This window comes from Bactrocera oleae, chromosome 5 (assembly GCF_042242935.1).
Source record: "Bactrocera oleae isolate idBacOlea1 chromosome 5, idBacOlea1, whole genome shotgun sequence".
Taxonomy (NCBI): domain Eukaryota; kingdom Metazoa; phylum Arthropoda; class Insecta; order Diptera; family Tephritidae; genus Bactrocera; species Bactrocera oleae.
Window position 1 is genome coordinate 3,075,033 of NC_091539.1, and position 20,794 is coordinate 3,095,826.

The 20,794-nt window shown below is 30.5% G+C and overlaps 1 protein-coding gene across 1 annotated transcript in view; it reads left to right on the forward strand.

Moving 5' to 3' along the window:
• The first annotated feature begins 6,529 nt into the window (after nt 1–6,529).
• Nucleotides 6,530–20,794, forward strand: part of sgg (shaggy) — a 59,961-nt gene continuing 45,696 nt past the window's right edge. Inside the window, exon 1 of the mRNA XM_070109979.1 lies at nt 6,530–7,232. The gene's annotated coding sequence lies outside the window, so the exon portion shown is untranslated. The remainder of the gene's footprint in view (nt 7,233–20,794) is intronic.

The window sequence follows — 20,794 nt, forward strand, 5'->3', positions numbered from 1 at the left end:
AAATTGTTTGCCAAAAGTATGGGTTTCATCGGAAGCCAAAAAAATTTTCAATGCAGCAAATAATTGTGTATTTGTTTTTGAGATAAATTGTTGAAATATTTGAGAGAAATAACGAAATTGACGATATTCAGCAATTCAGAGTACTTCTTGAATAAGCGATAACTGATGATTCACGAATTTCTCATGAAAAGAAGGGGTGTTAGAAATATATACGAGTAGATAAATAAATAGATATGTAAGTTATAAATAATAATTAAAAAATATTAACAATAAAAAAATAAAACGAATCAAAAAATAAAAGTAAAATTAAATGCTTAAAAGTCTCAAAATAAATGCGGTAAATGAAATTGTACAAAATAAATTGAAAAAATCAAAAAATTAAAAAAAAATTTTTTTTGAATCAAAAAATTTGAAAAAAATTTTTTTTAATCAAAAAATTTTTTTTAATCAAAAAATTTGAAAATTTGTTTTTTTGCAAATTAATAATAATAAAATAAAACTAATTAAATTTTCATTAAAAAATTAAAATCAATGCTTTAAGTAAAATTAAATCCTTAAAAATCTCAGAATAAATGCAGTAAAAGAAATTGTCAAAATTACAAAATAAATTGAAAAAATCAAATATTTGAAAATAAACATTTTTTTTTGAATCAAAAAATTTGAAAAATATAATTTATTTTCGAATCATAAAATTTGAAATGAAAAAATTTTTTTTAGAATCAAAATATTTTAAAAATAAATTTTTTTTTTCTTTGAATCAAAATATTTTAAAATAAAAATATTTTTTGAATCAAAAAATTTAAAAAAAAAAATATAAAAAAATAAAAATAAAATTAAAAAATATATAGAAAAATTAATAAAAAAATAAAAAAATTTAAAAAAAATAAAGCAAAATTAAAAAAATATAAAACCAAACTAAGCTAAAGTCTAAAATTTCTTCTTAGGCATGGTGAATACCTTCATTCAATTGTTTCACTCTTCTTTTGAATGCTTTGACTTTTTTGTGTGCAGTTTTTCTCAGTATTCTTAAAAATATGCGCATCTCAAGTGTTTTTCCCGTGATTTACAGTAAAATGGGATAAAAAAAAAATATGCAGATGAATCCGAATGACACTCATATGCCAGTATAAAAAAGAAACAGATAAATATAATTAAAAGACAAAAAGAGCAATCAAATGATATAATACGTGACAAATGCATGATTGATTGGTGATCATCGCTGCGCTCGCTGAATGATGTCACTTGACAGTCAAATACTTGTATATGTTGTTGTTGTTGTGTGAGTGCATGACTGTTGCCAGGCGATTAACGCGAGCGGTGAGCGCGTTGTTGTTGACACAGCGACAACGTACTACTCTTGCACTCAAATACATTGTAATTTGATTACGTACACTTCCATTTTCATCACTTTTATGTGCAGAACGATAGACAGTTAGACTACAGCTGTTTTGCCTGCTCTGTTTTATTCACGTTATGCAAGCAGAGTAGTAATTCCTATGGTTTAAATTCTCAAAAAGCAAACTGAATAATGTTTTAGAGTCATTTTTTATTTATACTTATGAAAATATATTGTAAATTTGAAAAATACTGTTTTTTTTTATCAAATTTAATTAATGATTTTTTTTCTTCTTTTCAGGTAAGTGTCCCAAACATTTTATTTACAATAGAAATAACCCCATATATAATGTCTGGTAAGCAATTCTGAACAACAATTTTTCAATAACTGAATTAAGGTTTTAGGATGAAATTTTAATATTTTACAAACAAATTACGACTGCTGAACTTGTTTTTAGGATTTTTTTTTTTTTTTAGAAAATTTATACATGTATATTGCATGCGTATTATTCGATGAAAATTATTTATTTTAATTTATTAATTAATACTTTTTTTTAATTAATAATAAAAACTGTAAATAGTTTTCGTTTTAAATTTTTTTTATCTAAGTATTTTTGTTTCATTTATTTAAATTTTGTTTTAACTAAAATTTAATTTTTATAATATAATTTTTATAATAAAATAATTTTGACCTTTTTAGCTTATATTTTTTTAATATTAATAGACGTATTTTTTATTTAAATAGTGATGTATTATTTTTTATTTATATATTTTTTTAAATTTAATTTTTGTCTATTTAGATTTGACAAAATAATTTTGTTTAATTTTAATTGATATTTTTTTTATTAAAAATTTTTATTTGTATTTTAAAATTTGGAGAAATGTTTATTTTTAATTTTAATAAATATTTTTTTTTTAATTTTAATTAATATTTCTTTTTTATTTTAATTAATTTTTTTTTAATTTTTAATTAATTTTTTTTAATTTTAATTAGTGTTTTTTTTAATTTTAATTAGTGTTTTGTTTTTAATTTTAATTAGTTTTTTTTTTTGAATTTTAATTAATTTTTTTTTAAACTTAAATTTTTTTTATTTTAAATAATATTTTTTTTTTATTTTAAATAATATTTTTTTTTTAATTAATTTAATTTTTAGTTTTAATAATTTTTTTTTTCTTTAATAACATTTTTTTTTAATTTCATTTAATATTTTTTGATTTTTTTTTTACTTAGAAGTTTTTTAAAAATATTTTTTTTTAACTCAATTTTTTTTTTAAATTTAAATATACGTGGTACATATTCTTTTAATTTAAATAAAGCCATTTTTTATATTTTTTTTCTTTAGATTTAACTGATATTTATTTCTTATTTTTCCCGTATTCAACTCAATTCTTGCAATTCGCTTTCATTTGTATATTTTTGCATGCAAACAAAAAAGCTTATGGTTGCAAAATCAATTTTCTTCTGTTCATTTTGCTCATGCCGAGCTTTTACTGATAGCATACGTATGTATGTATGTATACACAGCTCCACTCTCTGCTGTTTTTACACACACACACACCCACTTAATTGCATTGTCGCTCATTTTTTCGCTCAGACACATGCTTGTCATTGCATATTTTTAGGCTTCACTGCAAACGTTGACAAAAGTCAATCATGCTGAGGAAATTGTGGAGGAAATTCGTATTTCCAGAAGAAGTCAAATGAAAATAAATAGTAATGAATTGTAAAAGCCATGAAATGAATTGAAAATTGCATAGTGATGTGTTTTTTTTTCCAAAAAGCGAATAATTGATTTCAGCACACGTTACTCATACGACGTGTTGTACATAAATGTCAGAGTAGAAAATGAATTGTTGCTGAAAACAGTTAAAAATTGATAGAATTTAACCATTAACGAAAATTTGTTAAATATCTGAAATACTTCAATATATTTTACTAAAATATAATATTTATATAGATCTCAAATCTGCACTTGCTGTTTATGCAATTTGCCGCAAGTAATAAAAGTAATTTCAAAATTCCACAACAACCCACAAAAACGAAGTCAATGACTGATTGCCCCACAGTCTGACTTGAAATTGAGCTCAGCGTTGCGGCATCTAAACTTGCCTGCCCACAACAAGGCAAACAACAAGTTTAGGAAAGCAGCTGGCAGCTGACAGCAGACAGCATTTACTACAACATTGCAATTAATTCTCTCTTTTGTCAAGTAAACGTCAGCAGCGCCTTTGTTGTTGTCGGTGTCGGCTTTTAGCGCATGCCTTGGTGTCTTATCTTAGCAGAAAATGAGTCAGTCAACAAACAGTGCGTTTATTTAAATGAGACTTCGTAGAGTTATTTACTTTTTACTCTCTCTCTCTCTCTTTATCTCTATTTCTCTCACGCTGAGCATAAACGATCAGTTTACACTCTCTTTTGCTGCTTTTGGCCTCATTGCCCTCCACTGCTTATCTGTTGCTGGTTTATTGATACAGATTTCATATCTTTGCCATAAACTCTGCCGGAATTCGTTGAAGCAACAATAATAATCCTAAAATATTAAATTATTTTCTATTTTTTTTGTTTCTTGTTTGGCCTATCGCCTTCTATCTAACACGCCGTTATTTGTCTTTCCATCGGAAATGCACATAAAGGTGCGTTTGCATAGCGTAAGGCGACAAATTGTCGCAGTGCGTTTTTGACAAGTGTCGAGCTGATGTGTGAATTGTGAAATCACGTAGCATTTTTACGAGTTTCGCTTTGATTTCGAATTTTTATTATTTCGGTTTGCGCATCGCGCATTACTGCTGGCTTTTGGCTTCTTAGTATTAAAGTCAGTTAGAGTTGTTGAGTACTTGAGAATAGGCATTCGGAAAAACCAATGAACTAGAAATTCCAAATTGACAGACAGGAGCTGGATTACGTGACATTTCGTATTAAATTATTGGTTTTTATAAAAAAAATAATAATTTTTTGTTTTTATTTACAATATAGGAATTTTTTTCGAATTTGTATTGTTTTTTAATTTTATTATTATTTTTTTTTTTAAATATTTATTGTATACACATTTATGTAAATATTAATTTTTTTTATTTCAATTCTATACTATTTTATATTTATTTTTTTTTCTCATTTTTTTTTTCAATTCACTGTTTATTTTCTATTTGATCTCTTTTTGGTTATACCTATATTATTTTTTTCTTCAATTTTCAATATTTTTTTTAATTTTTTTATAATTTTTTTCAATAAATGTTTTTTTTTTTTAATTTTTTTTTATATAATGTTTTTTATATAATTTCTTTTATATAATTTCTTTTATAATATTTTTTTTCTATACAATTTTTTTTTATATAATGTTTTTTATATAATTTCTTTTATATAATTTCTTTTATAATATTTTTTTATATAATTTCTTTTATAATATTTTTTTATATAATTTTTTTTATGTAATATTTTTTATATAATATTTTTTTATACAATTTTTTTATGACTTATTTTACAAAATTTTCTTTTTATAATTTTTTTTTTAATAGTTTATTTGGTTTAATACCTTATACTGTTGTATCGAATACGGAAATATCAGCAAAATTTTCGTCTTCCATTCTATCGCATTTCTTTGTAATTCTGATACGCGTGTGTTTGCTCTCTGACCCTTTCGACTTTTCCATCGCTCTCTGCCTTTCGCATGCATAATTTCGTATTTTTTATTGTTGTCAATGCCCTACCATACTTGAATAATTCCATATATTAATTTTTCTCGCAGGAGACCGGAAATATTTTTTTCTGTATTACTTTTCGTTACATTTCATTAAACCCAATTGAGAAAAAAGTTGAAAACCGTACGATTGATTGCTTCTTACAACTTCCAGCTTCTTATCTGAATGTACGCTTTTAATATATTTTGAAAAACTTTTTTTTTTAATTTTTTTTTTTATTTATTGGGTTTTCTTAATTTTTATTTTATTTTAGTTTTTCTTTTTTATGTATATACATATATGTATATATTTTAATACTTTTATTTTTTTTTTTAATTTTTTTTTTTTAATTTTTTGTTTTTATTTTAATCTAGTTTTTTGTTTTTGTATTATAATTTACTATATAAAAAAAAACCTTTTTATTTATGATTTTTGCGACGATTTTCTAATCTAATTTCAATCTAAATTTCACGACCCCTAACTACATTTATATATTACTAAATTGCTAATTTCTGTTTACCTCAGACAACAATTATTTATGGTTATTGTTGTTCTTAGTGTAGAGCTCATCAATACCTTCCAAACACTATGTATAAATACATATAGACATATTTATGTATGTATGGTATGTTGTACTTATGCTTTGAATGCTCTGAGTTGAGACTCGCGCCGCCACGAGGTGAGCCATACTCACGAAGTTGAGCCGTTACTCACTGACAGAGTTGTCACAGCTACAATAATGTCGAAAAATATTAAATCGATCTATATACATATAAAATTGGAAAATAGTGCGGTTTTGAGCGAAAATGCTTTTAAATAGAAAATTTGTCACTACTTACCTGTTTACAACTTTTAGAGAGTTGTAAAATTGCGCACAAAACGCAATTTTAGATCTCATGTTGCAAATTGGAAAATTGAAAAAGTGAGGTTATGAGTAATAGATTTTCTAAACAAAATGGCAAACATTTATAACACAAACTGCTCGTATTACAAAAAGTAGATAACTCTGTAGCTTTTTGAGCTTTTATGCTGAAACCATTATATATTTTCACAACAATATACATTTTTCACACTTTTTTTTCAAATAAATAAATTTTGAAAAAAAGCGAAATTTCGCATAATGTCCAATTCTAGATTTCACGTTGAAAATTTGTCCCAGAAAAATTTTTCGCACTTATTTTCAAATTATACTCAACCCGAAGTAGCACGGCAACACTGTTTACCAACTTCTCCCAACTGTGTTGGATGTGATCTTCACTTTCCCCCACTTCCACGGCAACTTGTTATCCAGCACACCAAAACAACAACAACAAATACGAAGCACACAGCAAATTCCTTCATGTTGCGTTTCTAGTTTGTTTTGTTGTTGTTGCTGCTTACTTCTAGTTGTTGTCGCTGTTGTGCTATCGATTCTGCGTCCATCCGCCGACAACACCATCGCCCGCATTGGTTGTGCTCGTCACCGCTCCAACACACACTTTACAGTTTAGTTTACTTGTAGACGAGCTACGAAGCAGTCAGAGCGCAGTGGTGTATTTTCGTGTTTCTACCAACGCGTGAGTGTGTGAATTCCGTTAATTAAAAACGCCAACAAAAGTCTTGAAAGAACAAACTGTGCGCGCGTTCGTATACGTATTTTACGCTAACAACAATAACAAATACAACTAGAGCAATACGTCCCCGTCGCCGTCCGTGCTCCGATCGGTGGTAGTGGACTCGATTTCGTCAGCAATTTCGCGTTTTTGATTTCGATGCTTTTTCAGTGAAGTGAATTCAAATTAGTTTTACTCAATTTAAAAATCTAAATCAATGGGCCACTTTGCAAATACAACAACAAGCATTTGAACTGTCTGCCATTAGTAACGATTGTCACAAATCGAATAGTTTTGAAATCGTCCCGTTCTTCGTAAACATTACGAAAACGGATCTAAAGCGTCAACGTCGTCGCATTCACGATCATCGATGTGTCTGTTCCAGTAAAATTCAAAATTGCATAAGCAAAATTCTTCTACATTCAAATACAACCACGTACGCACAACAACGTCGTCCACATTTGAAATTCCATCAAAAGCGAAAAAAGCGAAGGAAGAAAAAGTAAAAAGTGCGGCCGAGAAAAATATAGTAGATACGTGAAAATTTGTTCGTTTCAAACCAGCGACGTATAGTAGCAGCACGTTTGTTGTGCTATTTTGGGAAATTTTTCAAGCATTTAGATGTTTTGGGTAATAAAAAACAAAAAAATAAAAGAAATAATTTTGCATAAGAAAAAAACGAAATCGATGTGCTAAAAAATATATCGCTAAATAAAAAATTCAACGAAAACGAACATTAAAAAAATATGAATCTGAAAATTTTTTAAAAATCTGTAAAATTTCTTAACACTACATTCTGAAAATACATTTTTTTTAACTTTTTGAAAAATCGGTAAAAAAAAACAAAAGTAAATTTGCATATTACAAAAAACCATTAAATATTTTTTATGCTTTTCAGAAACATGAAAAAATATGCATTTTGCAAAAACAAATTTTTCGTATACACTTTGAAAAATTTCTAAAAATACCGAAAGAAATTTGCTTATTGCAAAAAATTTGCAAGCTCCGCAGCCTTGCTCGCTTTCACATAGTCATGGCAGCTGAGTAGCAGTTGGCGCAGAAGCGCAATGACAAAAAGTTTGCAAATACTCTACTTAACCTATTTTGTATTCGCACAAAAAAGCAAGTTTATTATATAGTGTTTGTTGTTGTTATGGTTTGTGTTGTTGTTTTTGTAATCGAACACTTGAATAACACGCGCCAATCAAATTTTAATTGAATTAAACAACAAAAGCAGCCGCCACAAGCTGCTGTTGCTGCTCTTGACGCCTCCAACAAGCACCGGTCGCGCCCACTTACACGCTCTCCACTTTGAAAAAGTTGTGCTTCCACTTTAGCGATACGATTTCCTCTCCATAGACTATAGCAGCACTCTCTAATATGACTTCATTTTTATTGAATTTGCATTTCGCGTTTTTATTTTCTATTTTTAGCAATGCATCGAATTTTTTATATAAAACATGTTATATTAAGCAACTAAAATGAATACGTAAAAGATGTGAGAACGTGCCTTAACCAGTAAATATGCATATTTATCGTTGCTACTCTACTGACAGTTATCGATTTTCGATATTTTTCTGTTGTGCATTATTGCATACAATGAACGCTATTAATTTACTAAAGTTATAAAAATAGATATTTCATAAAAATGCGTTAATTGTTAATTAGTCTGGTATTCACAAACTTTAATTGCTGCATTTTATCGTATTTTTTTTTTTGGCAAACAATTTTTACGCATTTGCATAGCCGCATAGGAGTTGTTAACCTCCTTCGCTTGTGTCAAGCGTCATTTCAAATTTGAAGTGCTGATATGCACTCTAACAACAAGCCAACAACAAAAGCAGAAAACAGATTTTATCAATGGAAAATTTTCGCAACATTATGACCTGCTCACACTTCATTCCAAGCACATTTTACTGCTCGCTCTGGCGATTTTTGCGAATTTGAACCTGTTTCTTTCTTTCTATTTTTATTTTGTTTTTATTTTGCCATGTCGAAATAACTCTTTTTCATGCCGCTGCCATTTATACCTGTTTGTACGCTTAAATTTTGGCCAAAAAGTCTAGTGAGTGGCAGTAAAAAAGGCAGCACAATTGGCAGCCTCTTCTTGCTTTTCTCCTCATCAAACGCATACCTACATAATAAATATCGTACATACTGCATATATGCTCCGCTGACTACTCTTAACGAATGCTGTTCGTCGTACGTCGTAGGCTTACTCACTAGCTTAGCTAGTCTATGCGGCTGGCTTATTTTTATGTTTACATATGTATATACATAAATGTCTTTAAGCGCATCTCTACGCCTGCTCTTTGATTTACTTGACGTTTTGAGCGTAGTTTATATCTCATTCATCTGAATTACTCGGCAAGGCAGCCGAGCAGTAAGTTGCATTATTTTCCACATTCGTATGCTACATTCATAAATGGAGGTGAGAAAATTTGTATTATGCTTTCTACTATTTCGTTTGCCATAATCGTCCGCTTTTAGACCGAACTCCTCGTTTTCCGTAATAGTATTGATGGAAAGCAAAGATCGCTTACGAGCTTATGTATTTACGTAGTTGTAGCTTCCGTCAGAGATCGGCGGCTGCTTACATTACTGTCTACCTTGTTGTTTTTTCGTTGAATACCTTAGAAATTTCTGGAAATGACTTTCAAGTCGCTAACACGTTCGCATAAATTTTTAGCAAGCGCTTGTACTTAGCGACTTTAATTCGTTTGGCAAATTTATAAATTCGACACAAAACATTGTAATATCTAGACTACATGTACAGACTTTTGAAATTTTTAATAAACCCAGTTTCGTAAAATATCTTTAATTTTCTTCATATGTTCTTGGCTATACTTCATTTGTCACTGCGATTGCTGTGGGCAATCGATTTTTAGGCAGAATGATAGCTACCTGCCGATTTTCATATAAGCGATGTTTCACAATGTAACTCAAGGGATGAAAGTGTTAGCTTAATTATCTGGATAACTTTGTTTTACTTAAAGCTTGATTTTGATAACTTCGAACTACACTTCCCAGCACGTCACGACTACCGAAACTCCAAAACATTGAAACTCATAAGCTATCTGCGTAAGTAAGAAATGAACAATCACTAGTTCACAATAGTTTCGGGTGGATTTGGTTAGTTTCGGTTAGATGTGCAAATGCAGTCTCAAGGAACTCATAGAAACTTTAACAGAAATCTCTGTTAGCGCTCTTGGGTAATTAAGCACTAATAACTGACAGTTGACTTGCAGTGTTATTTCATAGCTTTAGCTAGCAGTTATCAATTTAGTTAGTGATTAATTAACGCAGATTTTTGCTATCGCAAGGTCATTCATCATAAAAATAAAAGGAGTAGTTTATAATACTTGAAAAATGTGTAGCATTTAAAAATGATTGCAGTACATTCCGCAAAATCCACCAGCCACACACCTCCGTGCAACAATTATCCCACTTATTGCGAAGAGATTTTGGCCTGCCTATTACGCACAGCAGCGACGTCACTAAATATGCTTTCACAATTCTCCCTACCTAGTATTTTTTTTACGATTTTGCGGATCACTTAGTCACATTCCTCGGCAGTCGGCATTTATTTTTAGTAACAAAATGTATGCGCGCAGAATACTTACATATGGTTATGTGCTCACTGTTTGGATTTTTCGTTGTTCTTTGCGTATGAACGCGTGTGTATAATTTTTGGCACTAACTTATCGAGGTTAGCCGAGTGCTCATTCCCAAAATGCATATTTACATATATTGTAGTAATTTTTTTATTTAGAAATACAGTATACATTTCTAGATATATATATATATATATACATGTATGTACCATATACACTAGGGTGAATGAAAAATATTTTTTTATTTTTTTACTTAGCCTGGGGGTAAAATCTAGATTAAAAAAAATTTTTTTTTTGGACAAAACTCAGTTTTTCGAGTAAACATTTTTCTTTGGACAAGAAAAAATTATTTTTGGTCTTTACATTTATATAAAAATTACCGAATGTGACCGTTTTTGATTCAAAATTTATTTTAACGCTTAAGGAAAACATGTTGTCGTTTAAGACTTTTTTTAAAACTCCAATAATGACCACAAACAATTTTTTTAAGTTGCTAACTTTTAATTGGCCAGAAAGAGGACTCTTCACAGCTTCTTGAACACTTATCAAACATTTTTTACGAAATAAAAATTTTAACTCGAGAATAGAATAGAAAATGGATTTAAAAGTGAGTGGATGTTAAAAATTATTTTTTTTTTTTCAAAAATTTTCTTTTTTTATAATCTACAGATTTTACCCCCAGGCCAAGCAAAAAAAAAATTTTTTTTCGCTCCACCCTAATATACACATATGTATGCGCATTGTTGTTTTCGACTTAGTAATGAAGTGATGTATTGAGGCATTTATTTTAGGACCCTGGCTTATTAATTTTATTTATTTTTGTATTCGAAATTCTTAAATTTAAAAAAATTTCTTTTATAAATGTATATATATATATATATATATATATATATATATATAGATATAATATATATATATTTATTTTTAAATTATTCTTTGTGGCAATGCCATGTGCTTATCAGCGCAGCGCATTTGAGCATAAGCTACCACGCGATTCAGCTTTTCGAATCGGAATTCATTATCGTTATCCAAACGCTAGCAGTTGCTTGCCCTTATGCACACAACTTTGTATGCGCTTTCGGTTAATCCCATAGGAAGCGATATATATGCTTCTTCTACGGCACCTTATGCTCGCTACACATCTTATTGCACTCGGTTCCTATATTTTCTTATGTTCTTTATTGAGTTTGTCGGCCTTAAATTAGACGGTGTTTCGAGTAGCATAATCGATAATGCTGCCGGCACGGCTGCTAGCTGGCGCTTACTCGCGCATACAACATAGGTTTACACATGTCGTACAACAACAACACCGCCACTCTTATGAAATGGGTGCCCTAAAACGAGTAGCAGCAAAATAAATAAATGCTTAAACGAGCAAATGTGTAGCGTTCGAAGCAAAAATGCGCTGCGAATCGCGCGAATCACACTGCAAGAATTCAAACAAAATTAACTAGTAGCAGATAAATAAAAGTAAAAATCGGAGAAAAAATAAACGCGAATTGCATGAAAAATTGTTCAGATAAAGACCGGACCACATGTTCGAGTCAATGGAAAATTTCCAACCGGTTTAGGGCAGCGCTACAGTGAATTTCGTCTGTTTATCGGCGAATTTTTTTTTGTTGCTTTTTTTTGAGGTTTATGCGCGCCAGAAATTTTTTTGCTTGTGTAATATCAGCACATGAGTATTTTGGTTTTTTGTTGTTGGTTTTTAACTTAAAAGCAGCGATTTATTTGCCGTACGTTTATTTTTGTTTCTGTATTGTTGGGTTATTACACGACATGTACGCTCGTAGCTTTTGACCTTGAACTTTATGCTGTTTGATTGCTGAAGCTTTAATAAAAGGAGTGACGGTCTTCTATTAAATTTGAGCCAGAGTAGAAAATTCTGAATTGAGGTAGTTTTCATTCAGTCACGTGCCAGTATTTGACAGGTTGCATAATTCGCTTGTGTTGTCAATGCTGATTATGTTACATATTGACTTTTCTGCACGAACTCTAGATCTAGAGAAGCTTGACAAACATACCTTTTAGTATTCGTGTTTTTCATTCAGCCTCGAGACGAGCTGTCAGTGTTATCTGCTGCAGCAGAACAGCCTGAGACTAGTCATGAGCTCCAGAAAACCACGGGCTAAGTCGACGTCCTCTTCATTAGTCGACTAAGTAGCTCCGTGCCAGCAGTTTATATACTATTCATTGCCTTTGCCTTCGTAAGTGAATCTCTGTGACGCGCTGCGACTACAACAACAAGTTCTGCAATGTATTTAAATATGTTGTTGTAGCCAGCGATCAGCGACTACATTTAATTGTAATTCCGGTTGATGGACTAATCTCGGGCACTCTCTTCTTCATTTTTTCCATTCTAATGTATTTTCTAATGGCTAATGGCCGCTAATGCGATCATTAAACATTGCATGCATGCCGCGCATCAACGTTGATCTCAATTCCACGACTGGGGTGTGGCAGCGCACAAACGCATACACACTTACTGCTGTACATATGTATGTTTGTTTGTAGTGGCATGCCGTCTGTGGCAGGCGATCCGCTGAATTGCAACATGGCTTTTGCGCGCCTCATACCTTCAGCCTCATTTGGTCAATATGTGCAGTTGTTGCTTGAAAATATGCCAGGTCTCATGTATGTATGTATGTACATATGTATATATTGTTCTTTGCAGATGCGTGTTGCATGCAACATCGATCGAACGGCGCATTCAGCAAGCACAGTTCCAAGTAGAAAACATAGCGACAGCGACAGCTGCCAACAAATTGCCTGGCTGTACTCCAAGTTGGGTGGCAGCCACCAAGTGCCGCCACCGCTAAAGGAGGCTGGCTGGCAGTGGCATGGCGTGTTGGTGGGCGACTGCCGCGCTGTAGCAATTTTTATGACTATGTAGGCTGTCTGACTGTCTGCCTATTTTATTTTTAAATTATGCGCCATGCCTTTTAGTGTTTGTTGCCGTTGTTGTTGTTATTGCTTTTGTGCTTTAGTGTTTGCGCTGGCTGGCATCGTGTCTAGTTTTCGTCACTGTTGTTGTAGCTGCTCTTGTCCGCTGCGACGTGCATTGCATACACCATTCACTCACGTACGACAATTGGCGGCCGTACGCGTTTCGATGAATCGAGTGCCGTCTTGCTTGGCATATTTTTCGTTGTTACGCGTATTTTACAATTCAAAGACCTCTGGCGTAGCGCTTTCGGCGCACACTTAAATACATTGCAATTTTTTCGCATGCTTTAGTTTTTGTTGTACTTCTCAACCTCGTTTGTTTTCGTTTAATTTCATTACATTTTATTTTATTTTTTTATTATTATTATTTTTATATTTTTATTTTTTTAAATTTTTTTTAACGTCGTGCTATTTTTATACACCTGTAAGCGATACACTCATACCAACGCACACATTTGCCATACAAGCGGACATGTCTCAGCTGCTTAATGCTCTGCCTACAAAGTAGCCGCAACAAAAGCAACACTGCGCGGTGTTTTACAGGCTGTCGGCGCCATATTTGTTTTGACTATCGGACTGGCTGGCTGATTGGCCGGCGCTTGTTTTTATAATTACCCAGCGATTTGCACGTTAATTGTGTTGAGCCTTTTTTTGGCTTATTGCAGTGCAGTCGCGTGTGGTTGGTAAATTTAATTACAGTGGCGTAATTTTTGATATGATATTAATTTTTCAGTAATTTTTGTTCTAAGTTCTGAAATTTTGCAGTCATTCTTTTCTCTCCAAAAAACTGCTCATTTTGTTGGAATCCCCGATATTGCACCACAATCGCATATAGTTGCCTTACAAACTGACTGATCCAAATCAAGTTCTTGTATGGAAAACTTTTTATTTGATGCATTATCTTCACAAAACTTAGCATATATTATTATGTCGTTGTTGTTGTTGTAGCGGCAGAATTCTGCCGTGTTGTTTATATTATATATTATATTATATTATATTATATTATTATATTATATTATATTATTATCGAAGGCAGCGCTGCAAACTCCTAACAAATTGTACAGATCGGACCACTATAGCATATACTGGCATTCAAACTGAGCAATGAAAATCAAAATAAAGATCTTTGTATACCCTTTTATGTCTTAATAAATGCACCTGCAGTGCAGCCGTAGTTAATGTTATTTTTTGTTTTAGAACAAAAATAAAAAATCACCGAAAGACGAATTATTTTCTTTATAGTCACTTCTCTGGTTTCCAGGCGTCAGTTTAGGTTTAAAAAATTACAAATAGTAGAATTGGTAATATTTTTTTGCTATACGCAACATAAAAACAACGAATGAATGAAAAATGTATCGATTGTATGATTTTTAGTTTTTTTTCCCAAAAATTATATTTGCAATCAGCTAAAGTTAAATTCAATTTTTCTTTAATAAAAACGTCAAATGGATGAAAAATTCATCACGTTTTTTTTACCAGAAATTATATGCAATCACATAAAGTTAGCTTTTCTTTTTGCTTACGTAATAATTTATTTATTTTCAACGCTTTTGATCAGAAAAACTTTTTTTACATTACTTCATTAAATTTGTAGCAGGAAAAGCGTAAATCTGTTTGTTTTTGGTACTAAAGGCACATTCCGACCAAAATTTTTCCGTTTAAATTAATTATATTTTAATGATAAATATATATACATACAACATATAGTATTTCACGCAATTACTTGCTTAATTTATTGCCACTCAAGACGCTTGTTTCGTTATTATTACATATACAATATTGTTGTTGTTGGCTATCATATTTGCGCTTGCATGCGCCATTATGTCACACGCATTACATATTTACTATACATACAAACAATGAGCTGGGATAATGAAATTTGGTTCGCTCATAAATTTTATTTATTGGAGTCAATGAAATTAACACATTATACAGTCGTGTCAAAGAGTTGCGACAGATGAAAGCAAGCGAGCGTTGACATGCTGTGGCGTAAGCAGCGCAGGTGAAACAATACGGTAGTCTCTTATTGCACAGATCGCAGTCGTGCAAGCCACGAACACGTAAAACATCGAGTGTGATAATTACTATACGAATTATGCGCCTTATTTTGTAATAAATTTTTATAAATAATCTGCTTTTCTGTGAGTTCTCACAGTGCAGTTGCTTCCGTATTTGTGCCTTTGAATTTTTTTTAATTGTTCATAATTATTTAATTAAATGTTGTTTTTAATACTTCTTGCTTCATTTGCACTTATCAGCTGAAAAAAAAAGTTCATCGAATGCACGTATTGACAAAAGTGCTCTTAGTTATTGAATTGAAATTTTTTTTAACTATATCCAACCATTTGGTTTAAAATAAAAAGTTTAACGAATGCACGTTTGCATCTTAGCTAATTTTTTTTTGCATTACATGCACTTGATCATGTGCAATTAGCAAGTATAATTCAATATTCATTCACTTCACTTGCAACATATTTGAAATCTTCTCGTTGTTATCGATAAATTCCATACTCCCAATTCATTACTAAAAGCTTTGCACATATGTATGTAGGTGTTTGTTTAAGGCGAGTGCATTTTATTACTTAATTCATTTATTTTTATTAAATTTTAAAAGCACTAGCGTTTAATGGAACATGCAACAAAAACCAGCGAATTCGCACATGACTTCATTTGTGTATTCCTTTCCCACGATTCCCCTAGTTTCTCGCAATTATTTGTGCGCTATATATGTATATACCATAGTAATTGCAAATTCACAAACGTTTGTGCGCTTAGCACATAGCTGTCTATCTATGCATATAGCCAACCGACTGCTTTACCAACAACGTCAACCATGAGGGTCAAGTTGGTTGTCGGTGCTATGGCCTAGCGTTGTTGGCATTGCTGGTCTTTAGAATTTTTTTTTTCAACGATTTCTGCTTGCCATATTTTTGCCGCTCATTATTTGATTACGCGCTGCTCTTACGTTCTTGCAATTCTCGCAATTGAATTAATATTTCCATTACTCAATTTATAAATTTTTACGCGCTCGCTGCTATTAAAGTATATACATATGCATATATTATATATTTGTTTTTATTACATGCGAATAAGTTATTGTCTCATTTAATTTATTGCCACGAATTTCAGCAGCTAAAATGCTGACCGCTGATGGCTTGGCGGCGTCTAAATTGCAAGGTCGAAATTTTTTTTATTTATATATTTTTTTTATATATATTTATCGTTTGAAGGATAAGTACGTCGTCAGACATTACTTGCATAATCAAGTAATGAAATATTCTAAATTTTGGGTTTCTAGCGTACAGTTTATATTGCAAAATTTGTATGTTATTAAATGGATAAACTAAAAATCTTTTACGACGCATAAATATGTATAATGTTTATGTTTTGTAATGGTTTTTGCTTACAAATAAATTTTTTATTTACAATATTTTTATTTTAAAATATAAACTTCATTGACTTACTTTTTGCCAATACATTTCTATTTACCTTGTTCAGCCACGGCAATCGATTATCGATAGCATTAGTACTGTTTTCACAATACTCATAAAACAAACTATGCACTCAATTCACATTACATAGCATGTGAGCCATTAATAAATGCACATCTACCACGCACGAATTTGGTTTAGCAATTCGCTTTACCTTCTCCTCAATAGGAATTAATTTTGCACGCCTGAAAGCATTTTTAAATACCCTTTACGCGTAACCTTCATGCTCGCCTGCACTATGCAACATTGTTAATTTGCTTTTAGCAGCATTAGGCATTCGCATTTGCTTTGTACTTGAATTGTTCAATTGAAATTGCTAATTGGTCATGACTACTAAATTTTAATAACAATTCTGCACAGCAAATTGAAAGCGCAAATAAGTCATGTAATTGCAAGTAAATGAATACAAATATTTACATGAAAGTAGCAATCAGTTCACATGCTGTTATATGTGTTTTTTGGCATATAAATTTATTTATTTACCGTGTTAAATACTTAACGTAAATTAAAAGAAAATGCCTTTGAATTAACGCCTGTTGTTACCGCTTGCAACGTTAATTGCTGCATTTCTATTTGTCAGCCAACAATTTTGTATGTGTGTGTACAGCGCATTATTTGCACATTTCCTCATACAATTGTTAGCTGCATTTCTTTCTCCAACAAAGCACTCAATTCAATTAATATAACTGTGCGAATAGAAATCTAAATTGATTAGCTACTCATATACATCAATCAGCTGTTTGGAGTGTGTTCGGCTTTAAATTACCAGCAGCAACAACAAGCATAGTGCTGTTGTCGAAGCACTAATGCGACACGTATACGCCACTAAAGCCATTTGCAATTTCCGTCGCACTTTATTCTGTGATGTTAGTTTCATGTTACTACATTTTTGCAAGGCGATTTTTTTTATTATTAATATTTGCTTTAGTATTTGGTATGAGTACAATAAATAATTCATCTATTAGCTCTTATCTACTTGTAAAATGAAGATTTTCGGCATCTTTAAGCGCAATTATTCGAACAAAAAGTTGTTTAAAATGTATTAACATTTTTTCTTTCTGTAGTCATATAACACATTATATAAATATTTAACTGAACGATTAGGCTAAATAAGTGCTAATAAGTGTGCTGTCTAATTAGGTTATAACTGGTTATGTGGCTCGCAAATGTATGTCTTTCATAGACTTTTCGAATTTGATGCTAATTTAAAGGAAAACAAAATTTTTTTTAATATATATATATGTATTTTTTTTTTTTAACTACGGTTGTAGCACAAATTTATTAGCATTCCGCACCATTTCATAATCAACATTTTAGTCTTGACAATGCTTTGTATCAAGTGTAGGTACATTTCCGTTGCAATTTTTTTTTAATTGAAGACGCAAATGCTAAGTTCTAAGTATCCGTCGTACTACTATTATTATCATATTAGCGTAATCTTGTCTGGAAATGTATACTTTTATGGCCTAAGTACTAGGTTTAGCAGTTTTTCAAAATTGACAGTTTGATAGATTTATTTTGTCTACTAGAACTAGAAGCAAATCGACTATGACTTTTTTGTATAATACATATATATATTATGTATATAATAAACTTAATTAATTTTTATAATTTGGCGATCACGTTTCACAGTTAGATGTCGTTTAATATAATTTTTTTTTTTATATATTTTCTAAGTTATATTATTATTGCTATTTATATACATATATATTTTATTTATTTTTATTGATATTTAAACATATATTTTATATTTGAATATTTGTAAAAAAAATTATTAGTACTTATAAAACTTATTTAACTAACAACTTAAAACTCTTCAAGCAGTACACATTTGGGCATCTAAACGCCATATAAACAAGCTCATACTTGCTATCGATAACTATCAACTTGCAATGTTATTGCATATCTGCAACAATATTTATTTAACTTGCGAAATCAGTTGTTTACTATTTACTGGAAAATTTTAATAACTCGTTAATAAATTGCTGTAGTTTCTACAGCATGCCAAGCGATACCTACATAAGCTTCTTATCACTTGCTTTTAATAGACTACTACGCTGGAAAAGTACTTGCTTACCTAGTTCATAACATTTATTCTAATACTTTGTTGGAAAATTCCGCTGGTTATTTATTCACATACGGCACGCTTCGCTGCTATCACTTAGCCGTATTTCAACAGAAGGTGCATTTCACAATAATGTTTTTAGCTTTTGTTCGTCTTGTCTTTGCGTTTATTACGTACTTTACATATCTTTCGATATTGCATTAAATACCCGCATTCTATTCTTAACAGTTTTTTTTTTTCTCATTATGTACTTAGTATTTCACATCATAAATTGTTTAATTTGTGTCAGCTTACGACATATTCAATCAGTCCTACCTTATCTGACACTTCGCCGCTTTATTGCGAGAACGTGTATTGACACACGAATTGTAGCTTGAGCTGCCACTAGTTAGTTCTATTAACATGGCGCTTGGACTTTATACACATACACAAACGAGTATGTATATATTTAACCTACGCGCCCTTAGACTAACAACGAAAATATCGTGCTAATAAAAAGTAAAAAAAGAAATATTACTAAAACATGCATTTCACTTATGAGGCAGCAATAATCCCGCATTTTTTTTTTGCCTGCTTATCAATATTCCTCTACTAAATGGTTATTAATGCTGATTATTCTTCGAACGTGATTTGCGGTGGCAGCACTTATCTATCCGATTCGTGAGCTATATTTACAGTAGAGATACCGCAAATAAGTGAAAACGCAACTTTGTATGTGTGAATGTACATTTTTTGGATTACCGATAATGGTTATCTTTACACAAACGTACGTTGTTTGACCGTGCACACACACGTTAACATTTTTTGTTTTTTTATTTTTGTATATGCTTACTAATAGCATAGCACTTCATTCAGTAAATCGTACTGTCCTTGCATACCTACGTCAATGTTGTACAAACGTGCGCTTCTTACGTCATAAATAAAACAAACAAAAAGAAAAAAGTGAATAGAAAAATAAGATATATTATCAAAAATATGTTGTGCGTCTATAATATAAATTACACAAAAATATAGTTAAATATAAATTTCTTTAACTGGCACCACAACTAATTAAATTAAAAAGTAACTAATTTTTGAACTTTTTATAGCAAATGTTTTCGAAATTTTAATATTCACGTCAAATGCTATGCAAATTATTTAGTTATTACTCATTATTTAAATCCCAATGCCGGTGTGTTTGCTTCTTTTTTTGTATATATGTACATAGGTGCGGTTCGCAAACATATTTTTGTGCTGAGTTATGCGCTTATTTAAAATTCCGTTATCCAAAGTGAAAAGCCGGCAGGCAAATAGGAATACATAATTCTCGATTTTTAAAGTGCTGATTCATCATTTCTTTAACTGAACATTTTTTGTTCTTTATTCTTTTTAAAAATGATTTCTTTCGATTTCAATTATTTTCTTTTAATTGAATTTTTTTAATAAATTTATTTTTCAATGAATTTTTTTTTTCAATGTATTTTTTAAATTTATTTTTTCAATATAGTTTTTTTTTCAATTTAATTTTTTTTTTCAATTTAATTTTTTTAAGTTAAATATTTTTTTTCAATTTAATTTTTTTAAGTTAAATATTTTTTTATTTGATTTGTTTTAAAATAAATTTTTTTTTTAATGCAATTAATTTCATAATTTACAAATTTCATTGACCCAATCTTAATTTTGTAAAAAATAATTATTTCATGCAATAGGCTAAATCAGCACGATAAACGACTTTTGCTGTTATCGATACTTCTACCACTCTCACTGTCAGCAGAATTCTTAACTTTCCTATTTTTCAACACATGGCAGCGCCATATCCCTTCACATTTTTTTTTCAGTTAAACTACTCCGTAATTATCATAAGTATTGGTTTATAGACTCAGCAGTCGCTTTCAATAGTATACAACTCTGTTTAATAAAGATTTGCATTGCATGAATTGCAAATAAAATTATTTACTTTACACATTTATACACTTTAATAGTATTCGCGGGCGGCATCTGGAATTTATTCTTGTATATTCTAAATCCATAAATGTTTGTACATGCAGTACACATTTCTACTTTAGTGATTTGAAAAGTAATGTGTACGAGTATAGA